The 15,063-nt window shown below is 52.1% G+C and overlaps 1 long non-coding RNA gene across 3 annotated transcripts; it reads left to right on the top strand.

Annotated features, from left to right (window-relative positions):
• The first annotated feature begins 3,705 nt into the window (after positions 1-3,705).
• On the top strand, positions 3,706-14,624 carry LOC122234672. 3 transcript variants are annotated; one of them, XR_006212560.1, is made up of 4 exons: positions 7,439-7,551; positions 9,115-9,288; positions 10,312-10,398; positions 13,823-14,624. It is a non-coding gene; the product is annotated as an uncharacterized LOC122234672 (long non-coding RNA). The 3 variants fall into 3 exon arrangements; XR_006212561.1 differs by lacking the exons at positions 7,439-7,551; positions 13,823-14,624 and adding an exon at positions 3,706-3,845 and having other exon boundaries at positions 10,312-10,437; XR_006212559.1 differs by lacking the exon at positions 13,823-14,624 and having other exon boundaries at positions 10,312-10,437.
• Positions 14,625-15,063: the final 439 nt, after the last annotated feature.

Raw genomic sequence — 15,063 nt, 5'->3', positions numbered from 1 at the left:
CAGTAAGTGAAATTTTTGCCATATGTTAATACACATGTTTTAGTTTCCATAAATGCTCAACGTGGTTTTTATGGTACTCGGAATGGTGGTGTTTATACTGTTTTGAGGGGCTTTGAATTCAAATGTGCAAATGATTTTTTACAAGATGTGATTCAAGGACGAGCTACAGTTGGGGTCGCCTGCCATCCAGATGGAGGAGGCTCCTGGTTGCTGTGAGCCTGGCGCTCCTGACGCGGGGGCAAAGCCCCTGCTGTCCCTGGCTCCTCGCTGGCGGGGGGGGTGGGGGGTGGGGGGTGGGGGGTGGGTGGGGCGGGGGGATGGGGGCTGGTTCGGTTAAGCGTCCGACTCTCAGTTTCAGCTCAGGTCATGATCGCGCCGGTTGTGAGTTCGAGCCCCGATATCAACGCAGAGCCTGCTTCGGATTCTCAGTCTCTTCCTCTCTCTGCCCATTCCCTGCTCATTCTCTCTCTCTCTCTCTCTCAAAATAAATAAACATTAAAAAAAAAAAATCTCCTTCCCCTGTATGCCCACCTGGAAATTCTCTACTGATCCCTGAAAGCCCAGCTTCTGCCTTCCCTGACCGGTCCTGCCCCACCTGCCCTGTCCAGGTACTCTGCCTGGACACATGTGTTTCACATGTACTTCACGACAGGCACTCCTTTGGCCACAGGCCTCTCCCTCGGAGCTCCCTCAGGACAGACCTGTGCCCTTTATGTGACTCTCCCCAGAGCCTGGCCCAGGAGGCCCACAGAAGGAAGCAAGCAAGGAAGAGAGGGGTGGTGCGTGGCCCGGGGACCCAGAGCAGAACTGGGGTGCGGCCCAGCTTCCCATCTCCCTCCTGCCCAGGGGTCCCCGGGAGGAGCTGAGCTGGGCCGTGACTCACAGCTCCCTGCCATCGGCCCAGCGGCGGGAAGGGTCCACAGCCCGCCTCGGGCGGGCCAGGCCCCCACCCCTCGCCCCGCCACCACTCTGCAGGACAGAACAGTGCGGGGGTATAGGGGTTACCAGACCGCTGCCAGGCTCTGGGAATCACCCCAGTGGAGTGAGGACGTCTCTGAGGGCACCAATGCTCGGCTAGTCCTGGGAGGCAGAGGTGTCCTTGAGGGTGTCCTCCGAGGGTGCCCGAGGGGAGCCACAGGGCTCCCGGCCACCCGGCTGGAGTGTCCCAGGGTCTGCGCCTGCTGTCTGGATACCAGCCCTTCCCCCTGGAGCTCCACGCCAGGGCGCTTCTGTTCTCAGTCTCCCCCTGAGAGTTTGCCCTCACATGTCCAGATTTGTTCACGCCAACATCTCAGGCTTGGTGCCTTCCGTGGGGAGAGCTGATATGTTCTGGGGAAGCCCGGGGGTGTGTGCATGAACATGGCAGGGGGCGTCTCTGTTGTTTTAACCGAGCGTCCCTGCGATTTGGAAATAGGTTAACTCCCCTCCTTGGCAGCGGGCTTTTTCCCAGGGGATCGAGGGGCGAAGGGACGTAATCTCGGAGCCTCAGTTCCTTCAGGGGGATTCGTGTATATGTTGCCTGTAATTATAGGTCGATAATGATATAATTTATAGTATGTATATCATCATTTGTGAGTGACTGGGCAAGCTGGCAGCCGGGGAGGGTGCAACCATGTCATAAGCTCATAAAAAGGTAATTATATTTCTTTCTGATCTAGCTTTCGCCTACCTGGCCAGGCTGGGGAATTGAGAAATGGGTGATGATGGCTGAACGCAGGAATTGCTGGAGGTTCAATAAATGTGGGCAGCCGCCTTTTTTTTTTGGTCTGGAAGTGGGGTCTGACTTGGGGCCAGGAAAACTGTGGGAAGGGATCCCACAAGGGGTCCCAGCTTAACCCAGAGAGGGGCCCCAGAAAGAGAGAGCATGGCCAGATGACTCAGGGTCTATGCAGTGGGGAGCAGTGTCTGTATGAATTCAGAAGATCCCTTGATCTCCTAAGACCACCCTCCCCTCCAAAAAAACGGTTGCTCTCAGGAGGAGACTCAGGAGACAGTCTTTCTCATTGTCTCTCTGGCCCTGGGGCAGTTCTGAGGCTGGAGACGCTTGTCATGTTTTCCAAGCTTGATGGAATCTCCCGGAATTTAGATCTGGATGGAGTTTGGTTGGGGTTTGGAGCGATGGTTGGGGGAGATTGGGTTTTATCTGCACCCCATCGCCCATTCTCAGTAATAAGAGCAGCTGCAGAAAACCCTTGGCCTGAGATATAATAGTGTAATGTAATTACAGTAATGATACTTTGTAGTTCTATAGCGCCTTTCATCTGTGGACCTCCGGGTCCTTTATAAACATTAATTAATTCCCATAACTCGGCGATGAGGTAGGTAAGTATCATCATCCCCATTTCGCAGATGAGAAAGCCAAGACACAAAGAGGGTAGACGATTAGCTCAAGTCGCCCCGAGAGCCCACTGGGTCTGGCTGGCAGGGGGCTGAGAAGTCCGTTCTCCCAAGCTGGGTCCCCGACCGCTGGAGGGAGGATCGCGGGGAGGGATTTGTGAGGTGCCTGCCTCCAGAAGAGGTCAGGCGGATGTCCCTTGTGTGCCCACACCCCGGCCTTGGGGACCAGGGAGGTCTCTGAAGTCATTTGGATCTGTAGGGGTTCCCAGCAGGTTGATCCTTGAAAGAGAATCTCTGGAATGAGCTCACCCTGTATCGGACGAGTGGAACCCCGTCCCGAGCTCTTCTCATCGCTGCTCATTCCGTAATGCCTCCTTGTCACCACCAACCCAAGCCAGGTGACACATCACACGGAGCCCACGTTTATTTTCCAACACCTGCTAGGTACCGAGATCCGAGTCGCCCCCTGAGAGGACTTGGTGTAATAGAAAGACATGTTGTTGGAAATGAAAAAATAACAACAAAATCAAGCCTGGCCCAGGCTCTGTTCCTTGATAGCTGTGTGGCCTTGGCCAAATCGCTTTCCCTCTCTGGGCCCTGCTTTCTCACCCGCAGATGAAGGGAGATGCAGATCATCATTTATTACCTTCTCTGGGGGACGTTCTGTAATTTCTCACCTCCCACTCGGATGGCAGGGTGGCCAACCAGTGTGGGTTCCCTTCCTCCCCTCCCCATCCCCGGTCCACCCCCTAAACTTTCTGAATCAAGGGCCAGCTCACAAACCTTCAGTCCTTTCTCTGGGCCTGCAAGGAATCCAAACCTCTGAACCTGTCATTCAAGGCTTTGCATGAGCTGTCCCAACTCCCCAGTTCAGCCCGGGTCTCCCATCATGAACCCCTGGCTCAGCCAGACCCCTTTTGTCTCCAAACAGGCCATGATTGTTTTTGACTCCACAGCTTTGGCCATACCATGCTATTTTCTGTGTACGTTTGAGGGTGACTTCCAGTCACCACTGTGTTGGATACTGGATTACGATCCTGTCGTTCCTCAAACTCAGCTCACACCTTTCATGGTTTAGGAGATGGCCGCCTGAAGCGCAAATGGGAATTTGGGCTGCATTACTAGAGGCCTAGTACCCCATAAAAAGGGAGGTGACCGTTCTGTTCTCCAGAACTGAGTGCTTTGAAAGAAGAAGCAGGCCGATGAGGGAGCTCTGTCGTGTGTGGAACAGTAAGGGAACCCACAATCATTTTCCTGGGGGGAAAACTTGGTGGGGCCGGAGACCCTCCCTCCCCTGAAGAAAGATGGTTCTTTGAGGTCACAAAGGGCCCACAGGCAGAGCTTCCAGGAAGCAGGGTTTCAGTTCAATGTAAGGAAGAGCATTTTTCCCCACGGGAGCTGCTGGGAAATGTGACGGGGTAATCAGTTGTCTGACGCTGTCAGCCGGGTGGCCCCCGAAGGGCCCAGGACAGCAGCCCTCCCGGTGTGAGCTCCCAGCCTCCTGCCCAGTGAGTACTTCCCTGGGTCCCTCATGCTCCTGGTGGGTGTTCTAAAAGAAAGGACGGAAAAGTGTTGCCTGACCTGTCAGACAACATTCCAAGACAACAGACTCCAGAAGCAGAGCCCTGTCTGTGTTCTCAGGTCCTCACGGAGCGCCAACTCCTTGCTAGGCGCTCCCCTGTCTCTTACCCCGGTGGCGATGCAGTGTTGGCAGTTTTTCCGTCCCTGCCGGACCCCGGAGGACAGACCGCAGAGCTCAGATTCAGGAGAGTTAGGTTTTGAGTCTCCGCCGAGCTCCTTTACTAGCTGTGTGGCCTCAGGGAAGTTACTTAACCTTTCTGGGTCTTGGATTCTGAGCGTAATTGTGTCCGCCTCCACAGGTGGGTATGAGGCTGAACTAGGCTTCGAGACAGAATTACAAACTGTCTGCCATTTCCGGGGGGCAGGGGGGAGGCCGGGGGTGGGGCGGGAGAGACCATTCTCAGAGGAGGGAAAGGGCCCAGGGGATGGCGGTAGTGCTGGGGGCGAGGGCAGCGTGAGGAAGGGAAGGATTGGCCAGGGAAGGGCTAGATGAAGAGGAAGCCCCCATCTTCCTCATGCAACTCCCCGCCCCCTCCCCAGCATAGTGGCTTAAGGCCAAGCACGCCAGGGGCTGGACGGTGGAAATCGGGATGTGCTCACAGGCGTCCAGTGAGGAAATTCCTCACTGCCCCGAGACCCTGATAGCATCGGCCCAATCCATTCATTTCACGGGCACCTCTTAAATGCCAAGGACTGTCTGGGCACTGGGGATGCAGTAATTAACAAGACAGAGTCCCCGCCACTCTGGCTCTTATATTCGGGCCCGGGAAGACAGGGAGTAAACAAAAGAAAACAATTAATAAAGAACAGAATATCTGGGAATGTTCAGAGCTGTGAAGAACTGAGGGGTGCTGCTTTACAAACGGGGTGTGCAGGGACGGCCTCTGAAGAGCTGACTGGTAAGCAGAGACCTGCTTGTCCTAAGAAGATAAGCCCTGGGGATGTCGAGAGGACGAGTCTCCCAGACAGAGGGACAGCAGGTGCAAGGGCCCTGAGGCAGGGCAAGGCTCTGGCTAAGCCCAGGTTGGGGCACACAAGCAGACCAAAGCCCCGAAAAGGGCAAGCTTCGATCGATGTTGAGCTGGCCCTGTCCCCGGCTTGCTATGTGACACAGATAACACTTTTTCCCTCCCTGGGCTCTATTTCTCTCTCTGCATAACGAAGGATCGGCCTGAGCTCCAAGGGTTGGGTTCTAACATGCGTGACCTTGAAATCTGGCAACCAGAAAACGGGCCCACGGTGTGGGGATAAGGATGGAGCGGAGAGTTGGGAAATGGCCCACACAGAAGGGGCTTAGCAGTGGCAGAGAGATGCCCCGTGGCCCCTTAGACTCTAACCCCCTCGCTCCGCCCGGTTTCAGTTGCTGCGGGCACTGGTGGCCAGGTAAAACTCTACCTGTCCAGGTGACAGGCACAGCTATCTGTGCAGTTTGCTCAGATCGGGCTTGTTACCCGAGAGACCTCTCGGTCTGGGTGGGCGTTGCGGGGTGCTGGCCCGATAGTCCTTGAAAACCAGCCAGCCCGTAGCGAGGCACCAGGGCAAGCGAGGACTTATTCCAAGGAGGCCCTCCAAGCCGGGGCCGGCCACCTCCTCCCGGGGTGCTCTCGTAAGTTGCCAGAGAAGACCCCCGAGCCCAGCCTCTCAGCTCTAACGAGGGGGCCTTTGGCAGCCAAGTGTCAGGCCACTGGACGGGGCCTTTAGGGGGAAGTCCCCTGCTCTCTGAGCTGAAGCTTCTTCTTCTAGAAAGCTGAGAAACAGCTCATTCTGATCTTGCTGGTTTCCACCTGTAGGTTTGAGCCAGACTCAAGTAAGACCGTGCATGTGGAGAGCCCTTGGTGAATTTGATGATCCTATGGCCTGGTTGGTTTTCACTAGGAGAATGACCCAGGACCCAAATCGGGGCCCCTGGACTTCTTATTCTCCTTTCGCCCTTTGGACCAGGCTGCCGTCTGATGGCCGGGGTGCCCTGCATAGGCCTGCCACTCGGTCCGTCCCTTTGCCTTTCTGCAGCCTTAAGTTGTCACAGCTGTGTGCCTTTCACTGCAAGGAGCCATTCCAGGCCCCTTAAATCAGTGCTTTTCAAACCTAACGTGCGCATGACTCATGGGCAGGGGAACTCGTTAACATCGGCGCCCTGGCGCAGTAGGTCGGGGCACTGACGATCTGGCACCAGAGACCCCCGCATCTCTAACTAGCTCCCAGTGTTTAAGAAAACATTATCCAATGACACTTGTTAAAGCTGGTAAGCAAGGCTTTATTCAAGGGGGAGGCGGTGCCTGGGTGGCTCAGTCGGTTAAGCGTCCGACTTCGGCTCAGGTCACGATCTCGCGGTCCGCGAGTTCGAGCCCCGCGTCGGGCTCTGGGCTGATGGCTCAGAGCCTGGAGCCTGTTTCCGATTCTGTGTCTCCCTCTCTCTCTGCCCCTCCCCCGTTCATGCTCTGTCTCTCTCTGTCTCAAAAATAAATAAGTGTTAAAAAATAAATTAATTAATTAAAAAAAACAAAAACAAAAAACAAGGGGAGGCAATGGACTGTCACGCTAAGTCTTGGGACCACCGCAATGGGGTCTTTCAGTCGGGGAGGGAGGTTTGGGTCACCTCCAATGACAATGAGAAGTGGGGACCCAGAGCCAAGAAGCAGGGTGGGGTTTGTGATAGAAAATTACTCACAGGAAGCACCAGGGGTAAGGGGGATTGTGGCTAAACTGACCTAACAGGATTCTTGCCAAAGGCAGGCCAGGGTGTCACCATCCCAGGGGAGGGCGGAAGGGGGTGAGGAATTTAGTCAGCTACCCAGGGTGATCAGATATGGAGAATGGGGGATTCTGGTTAAACTGACTTAGCAGGATTCCTGTTAAAACTGAACAGCGCCCGGATGCCTCAGTCAGTTCAGCGTTCAACTTCGGCTTGGGTCGTGATCTCGCGGTTTGTGAGTTCGAGCCCCGAGTCGGGATCTGTGCTGACAGCTTGGAGCCTGGAGCCCGCTTCGGATTCCGTGTCTCCTTCTGTCTCTGCCCCTTTGCCACTCATTCTCCCCCCCTCTCTCTCTCAAAAATAAATAAAACATTAAAAACATTGGACAATGCAGAAACAAACATGGCAGTCTAAAGGTGAGGGCCTAGTTGAAAAAGAGTTAGGAGAGTCCGAATAAACTTTGGTCCAGGAGAGACTCTGTCACTCAAGCTGCAGGTTTGGGACCCCTCTTTGAGTAGAAAACCACAGACATTTGAAATTCAACATATCAAAGACAGGGTTCAGAGTCTTCCCTTCCACACCCTCCCCTGCCCCTTATCCTATATTCCCCAGGGCACTGACAAACACTACCAGCATTCTCTTCTCCAGGGCTTTTTTTTTTAAAAGGTGTACGTTTCATACAATAAAATGTACCCATTTTAAGTTCATTTTGCTACTTGTACACACTCATGTAACCATCACCCCCATCAGGTTCTAGAACGTTCTCCCTTTGAGTTCTAGAACTTTCTATAACCCCCAAAAGTTCCCTTTTGCTGTTGATATCCGTCATCTGCAGCCAACCTTCTCAAGGCCTTTGCTCTTACATAGGTCTTTCCCACTCGTGTGCCAACACGCCGTGGTATACCCTCCCTTGACCCCACGCGCTTTCCCATCAGAACAAGGTGGGCTGGATTTGACTGTTGACCTACGGTGCCTTTAATTTTTTTTTTTTTTTTTAGTGTTTATTTTTGAGAGAGAGAGAGAAAGAGAGACCAAAAGAGGGGCAGAGAGAGGAGACACAGAATCCGAAGCAGGCTCCAGGCTCTGAGCTGTCAGCACAGAGCCCGACGCGGGGCTTGAACTCAAGAACTGTGAGACCGTGACCTGAACCGAAGTCGGACGCTTAACTGACTGAGCCACCAACCTATGGTGCCTTTGAAGGCAGGGATTGAATCTTGTTTTCTTATCATATCCTTCACAGTCAAGAAACACTTACTGAAGGGACCAGTGTTAATTTCTGAGGCCCCAACTTTCCTGTTGTTTACGCATTGTTAAATGAATAGATGCTTGTCTACCTGGAATGTGAATATTCATCTGTTTCCATAGATACCTGGTCGTAATGACTAATTAAACAAAAAAAGGGTTTTTTCTGTTTTATTATCTCTCTGGTATGTATGTTTCCCAACCTTTTATTTTTATTTTATTCACATTTTTTTCTTTTTGAAAGGGGAAACATGACCAGTCTTTTATGGCTTTAATAAAGACTGCACAGGGGCACCTGAGTGGCCCAGTTGATTAAGTGTCCGACTCTTGGTTTCAGCTCAGGTCATACCCTCATGGTTCGTGAGTTTGAGCCCTGCACCGGGTTCTGCCCTGACAGTGCAGAGCCTGCTTGGGATTCTCTCTCTCTCTCCCTCTCTCTCTCTCTGACCCTCCTCAACTCGTGCTCTGTCTCTTTCTCTCTCTCTCAAAATAAATAAAAACTTTTTTAAAAAGACATTAAAAAAAACCAAAACACTTCATAGATAGAGTTCGGGCTTTTCCTTTATAATGTGGTCTTTAGTGTTTATTCTCAAAGACGACACCGGGTGAAAATCTCTTCCCTTCGCCATTTCAGAAATTTTATTCATTTGTTCATCAAACTCGCCCTGTGGGCTCTGGGGAAGGGTAAATACGACCCCGTTAGTTGGGGAGGCAGATAAGCAGAGACCCAGGGCTCACTGTGACATTTGCTGGGATGCAGGGGAGCCCAAGAGGTGCTCGAAACACAGAAGAGGGAGTATCTATCCTAGAGGGGTCACAGCTGGACTTTGAAACTACATTTGGTTTTTTAAATTTTCTTTTACGTTTTTTTTAACGTTTATTTATTTTTTGGAGAGAGAGACAGAGAGACAGAGTGCCAGCAGGGGAGGGAGAGAGAGAGGGAGACACAGAATCCGAAGTGGGCTCCAGGCTCCGAGCTGTCAGCACAGAGCCCGAGGGGGGGGGCTCGAACTCACGAACCACGAGATCATGACCTGAGCCGAAGTCGGACGCTCAACCGACGGAGCCACCCAGGCGCCCCGAAGCTGCATTTTGTTTTGAAGGATGAATAGGAGTTCACAAAGTGAGCATCCTGGAAGGCATGTGGGTGGAAACGGCAGTGGGAGCCAAGCTCCCACTAGCAAATAGTGGATGTTTGTTAGATATTTGTGCCCTTGCTGTAACCCCATGAGGTAGGAATCGTTATTATCCTCGCTTTTCAGGTATGGCCGTCAAGGTGGAGTGAAGTTCAGCAACTTGCTCAAATTCACGCACCGAAAGACTTGTACTTGACATTGCCAGGATCCGCAGCCCCGCGGCTGGACTCCAGAGCCAAGTTCCTCGCTACTATTCCACCCTACACGGGCGATGCCGAAACGTGAAACGTCGAGAGGCTGGTGGGTAGGGGGTGGGGTATAAATGGGAGCAGAGACAAGGAAAGTTTTTCAGAATTTTGAGAGGTCCCAAACGCTGGGCTGATGAGTGTGGACATCTCCCCGTAGGCAGTGGGGAGTCATTTAAGGACTGAGATCGGAGAGAAATGAGAGCAATTTGCGTTACGGACCACTGCCCAGGCAGCAGTTTGGCGTATGGACGGGAGGGGCAGAGGCTAGAGGCAGAGGAGCCTAGGAAAGGAAGGTGAGGATCCCCAGGCAGTGTGGGGAGGACGGAGGGGAGGAGCAGGCTAGGAGCACGGTAAACGGAGAAGGAAGTGGATGAGGTACCCATCCGCCCGCAAAATCCAGACGCTGGGTTTGCTTTCCTCCCTCCCTGTGGATTGACTCGAGTGGAGGTGAGCCTGGCCCCACAAGGAACACTCTCCCTGGCGAGGCCACTGGCCGGCACCCAAGGTCACAACCGAGCCGTCTTCGCCATTCCGAGGCGGCCATCGGGATCGCTGAGCTCAGCATCGCGGCCCCGAAATGCGGGTCTAGGGGGTGTGGCTCCCCGGGGAATGGCACCCTCCTTTTCTCACACTTGGGTCCGTAATATCTGGGCTCAGGCAGGTGGCCTAGGCGCAGACAGCTAGGTCCCGTGCCCGGAGACCCTGCCGCCGTGTGTCCCAGCTGGGGCCCCGGCCGTCCTTGTTATATGTCCCCATCACGGAGCCAACAAAGCTTGGGGGCTGGGGGGCCGGGGGTCCTCTCTGCACTGGTGCCAGTTGACAGCCTGCCTCCCCGCAAAGGTGGCCAGAGGTCCCGAGGAAGACCCCTTCCTCGCCCACCGCGCACACCCATTTCTGCTTGGGGGAGCTCTGAATGCCAAAATCAGGTTGGGTGGACAGATTAGGAACTTCACCTTGAAACTGAATTTGCACCTTCCTTTTACTTCGGTTGTGTGGTTCCGGGTGTGTTGGTGGGGATTCTGGGTGGCCACGGTCACTTCTGGGAAACTGACTCGTTCCTCCTGTCACACTGCAGCCAGAAGAAATGGCCCACCTGTCTTCTGCAGTTACCACATTATCTTGTGATACAGCGACAAGTACAGGTGATCTCGGAACCACACAGGTTTGAACTGCACGGGTCCGCTTATGCACGGATTTTTTTTTTTTTTAAATAAATACAGGACTGTACTGTACCTGTTTTGTAGGATTGTCTTTTGTAGGATTATCTTTTTTTTTTTTTTAGTTTATTTATTTATTTTGAGAGAGAGAGAGAGAGAGAGAGAGAGAGCACAAGCTTGAATGGGGGAGGTGGAGAGAGAGGAGGAGAGAAAGAATCCCAAGCAGGCTCCGTGTGGTCAGCGCAGAGCCCGCTGTGGGGCTTGAACTCACGAGCCTCGAGATCGTGACCTGAGCCCAAACCAAGAGTCAGACGCTTAACCGACTGAGCGACCCGGGTGCCCCTCTTCTGTATGATTTTCTTTTTCTTTTTTTAGTTAAAAAAATTTTTTTTAGTGTTTATTTTTGAGAGAGACAGAGCACGAGCAGGGGAGGGGCAGAGAGAGAGGGAGACACAGAATCCCAAGCAGGCTCCAGGCTCTGAGCTGTCAGCACAAAGCCTGATGCAGGGCTTGAACTCACAAACCGTGAGATCACGATCATGATTATAACCGACTGAACCACCCAGGCGCCCCTTCCATATGATTTTCTAGGTAAAATTTTCCTTTCTCTCGCTTACTTTATTGTAAGAATACAGCATATGATACATATAAATACAAAAATATGTGTTTATCAACTATTTATGTTATCGGTAAGGCTTCTTCTCAACAGTAGGCTATTAGTTAAGTTTTGGGGGAGCCAAAAGTTCTACGTGGATAATTGTGCAAGGAGTCAGTGCCCCTAACCCATACATTGTTCAAAGGTCGCCTGTATATATTTGGCTCTGTTCCCAGTTCCTGACACAGGGCTTCTAAAACCCTTGGAATTTCCTGGGGTGGGGGGGCGTGGGAGGGAAGATAGGAACACCTTCTGTTATCCGTAACGAGTCCCTTTCTTTCTTTCTTTCTTTCTTTCTTTCTTTCTTTCTTTCTTTCTTTCTTTCCTTCTATTTTTTACATTTATTTATTTTTGAGACAGAAAGACAGAACGTGAGCAGGGGAGAGGCAAAGAGAGAGGGAGACACAGAATCTGAAACAGGCTCCAGGCTCCGAGCTGCCCGCACAGAGCCTGACGTGGGGCTCGAACCCACAAACCGTGAGATCATGACCTGAGCCGAAGCTGGACGCCTAACCGACTGAGCCACCCAGGCACACCCACCCGCCTTTTTTTGAGCCCCTTTCATCCATCCAGTTTCTGCTAATGAGGTGACCTTTGGTAGGCCCCTTGATGCTTGAGAATGGCTGCTTGCTGGGAGAACCAACTATGTGATTAGGATCCTCTCTGCATGTGAAGGATCCTCCTCGAAGGTGACCCGAGCTCCTGAGAAAGACCCCTTCCCCACCTGCCGCACACACCCATTTGCGGGAGCTCTGAGGGCCAGAATCAGGTTGGTTGGGACTTTCATTCCCACCACCCCCTGACCTGGGAAGGGAGAGGGGCTGGAGATTGAATTAATCACCAATGGCCAATGACTTAATCAATCATGCCTGGGATAATAGAATCTCCAGAAAACTCTCCTAAACGGCCGCGTTCAGGGTGCTTCTAGGTTGGTGACCATAACCAGGTGCTGGGGGGTGACGCACCTGGAGGGGGTGTAGAAGCTCCACCCCTCCCCCCACCCCATACCCCCTCGCCCTATGTGCCTCTTCATTTGCTGCTCATTTGTACCCTTTGTAATATTGTTTAGAGTAAACTGGTAATAGCGTTTCCCTGAGTTCTGTGAGCCGTTCTAACAAATTGCCAAGTCTAAGGAGGGGGTCATAGGAACCTGTGACTTTGCAGCCACGTCAGACAGAAGCGTGGGCACTTTGGGCGCCTAATACTTGCGCCTGACGTCTGAAGTGGGGGGCAGTCTTGAGGGACAGAGCCCTTGAGCTGGGTTAGTAACTCCAGGGAGTTAGTATCAGAATTGAACTGAATCGTAGGAGGCTGGAGTCAGAGAATCGGCTGGTGTGGGGTGAACCCCACCCCCCACAACTGGTGTCAAGAAAGGTTGCAGAGAAAAACAGTTTAGAACCGTCTACATCTGTGGGCGCCTGGACGGCTTCATCGCTCGAGCGTTCGACTCTTGATTTCAGCTCAGGTCACGATCTCACAGTTTGTGGGTTCGAGCCCCGAGTCGGGGTGGTGCGGAGCCTGCTTGGGATTCTCTCTCTCTCTCTCTCTCTCTGCCTGCACTCTCTCTCTCTCTCAAAATAAATAAATAAACTTAAAAAAAAAAAAAAGAATTGTCTATACCTGTCTGGCCCTGTGCGCTAGGAGCTTCCCAGCTGTGACGTGATGAGTGGTTCACCTACGTGCCCAGAGCCCAGCTGCAGGCCCGGCATGGAAGGGTTCAAGGAGTCAGAGGATGAACGGAGGCATCCCGACCTCCCAAAGACAGAGGGTGAAGAAGCTACTTGAACCGTCGGAAATGTGACAGAAAAGTCAAAGAGCCAGGGAATCAGGGGCGCCTGGGTGGCTCAGTTGGTTAAGATGCCGACTTGGGCTCCAGTCATGATCTCGCGGTTCGTGAGTTTGAGCCCGAGTCGGGCTCTGTGCTGGAGTCGACCTGGTGCAATCCAGCACTCCTAGTGTTTCCTTATTCCCAAATAATCTGTATACAAATGATGCCAATATATAGGGAGAAAGTATTATGGTTTGAAATGTGGGACGAATAAACTAATTTTTTGTTTAAGAGAGAAAGTGCGAACAGAGGAGACGGGCAGAGAGAGAGAGAATCTTAAGCGATCTGAGCGTGGAACCTGACGTGGGGCTCAGTCCCACGACTGTGAGATCGTGACCTGAGCCCAAATCGAGAGTTGGAGGCTCAGCCACGTGAGCCACCCAGGCGCCCCAAAATGTATTTTTTTAAGTTTATTTATTCGCTTTGAGAGGGAGGGGAGAAGCAGAGAGAGGGAGACAGAATCCCAAGCAAGCTCCGAGCTGTCAGCACAGAGCCCGATGTGGGGCTCAAACTCATGAACTGTGAGATCATGACCTGAGCCTACGTCAAGAGCTGGACACTTAACCGACTGAGCCACCCAGGAACCACCGCAAAATGTATTTTTAATGTATGAGGAGTTTGAGGCCCGTCTGGAAATTATGAGGACTCCTAATGTTCAGATTTGCAAGGGGTAGTAGGAAAGGAGGTGGTAAAACATGATCCCCTCATTTCTTGTACCGATGGTTTGCCAACACAATGCACCCGCAGAGGAGAATCAGTCCCGTAGTACAGGGAGTTTCTGTTTTGGGAGAAAAAAAAAAAAAATCTCCGTGAAAAATCTAAAAACACGAAAGATGTAAAATGCACCTGAAATCATTGCAGTTGGGGCAGGGAGGGACGGGGGAGAAAACATCGATTTCCCGGTGAAACTGTCACTAACAAATTACTATCTGTTCACTCATAACAGCTTGAGGAAACAGAACATTCTGGAAATCCAGAGTTAAACGTATTTTATTCCTTGGAAAACAGTGTTTATCGTGAAGAAGTCGTGACAAGTGTATTTCATCTGTGAATAAAGACAATTTGGAGGGAGAGAGAGAAAGCCAGCCATTCTACTTCATGAATTCATCGGTGCCTAAAGAAGTCAGCAGATTCAAAAGGAAATCGCCAGAAAAAAAAATAAAACCTGAAACGTTACAGGGCACAGCAGATGAAATCGATGTTCCCCGATTGGCTAACATGCGACAAGACCGCTGGTCGGGCAGAGAAGGAGCCCCGGCCGTTTAGGTGGGAAAGGTCTCGATCACGGGGTCGGTCACAGAGGTGCCTGGATTTCGCTGGTATCGAAAAAGATGACCGGGGCCAACTCACATATGGTCCCTAAAGATTTGTCTGCAGCAAATCAAAGCGGGGTTCCTAACACGGGCGATCAAATCCACCACGCAAACGTGGGAAACGTGGGGGTGCCGCGCCGTGGGGCGCGAGCACCCGAGGTGTTCAGGAGCACTGGCGCGCCCATCGGTTGTGCTCTGTGATGCCAAGGCCTCTGCAGAAAAACGCAAAAACCTGTGACGCGCTTCCACGACGCTCCGTTCTTTGTTCCACGCCACCCATGCATCTGTCACGAGACTGGCGGTTGCCCGAAACACATGTAGCTGGAACAGAGAGGCAGTACCGGGGACACGGAGTGGTTCGCTCCAGTCACATCGGGCCGTGCATCAGCAGGCTTTATCTGCTGCGATTTGAGCGGCTTGCAAAGATTATTGAAACTTGGGAAGCAGCATTAAACGATTATCAGACACACAGGTGGCCCATGAATTGAGAATTCCTTTACACGTGCTAGATGTTATAGGGGTTTTTTTCTTCCCCGACGAGCTTCAAAGTGAAACTGTAGACATGTTTTCATTGCCTTCAGAAGTAAAAGCAATCTTTAGCATCTCAGAGAAATGATGACTATTTCAAAACCATTTGGTAGACAGCAAAGGAAACTCGCCAGAAACGAATCTCGGGGTGGGGGGGGGGGCGGGGGGGGTTCAAACTAAAAACAAAACAAAAACCCCTTTCCTTCAGAGAGTAAAGATGCCCTGTTGGGGTGCGGGGAGATCATGGGAGTTCAGATGGTGGAATTTTCCCTGCTTTGTCGGAACAGCATCCAACAATATTGGACCCATAAAAGTGTTAGTTACTTTATTACTAAATTTGAAGTGT

This window comes from Panthera tigris, chromosome E3 (assembly GCF_018350195.1).
Source record: "Panthera tigris isolate Pti1 chromosome E3, P.tigris_Pti1_mat1.1, whole genome shotgun sequence".
Lineage (NCBI taxonomy): Eukaryota > Metazoa > Chordata > Mammalia > Carnivora > Felidae > Panthera > Panthera tigris.
This window is presented reverse-complemented; position numbering and strand designations above follow the sequence as displayed.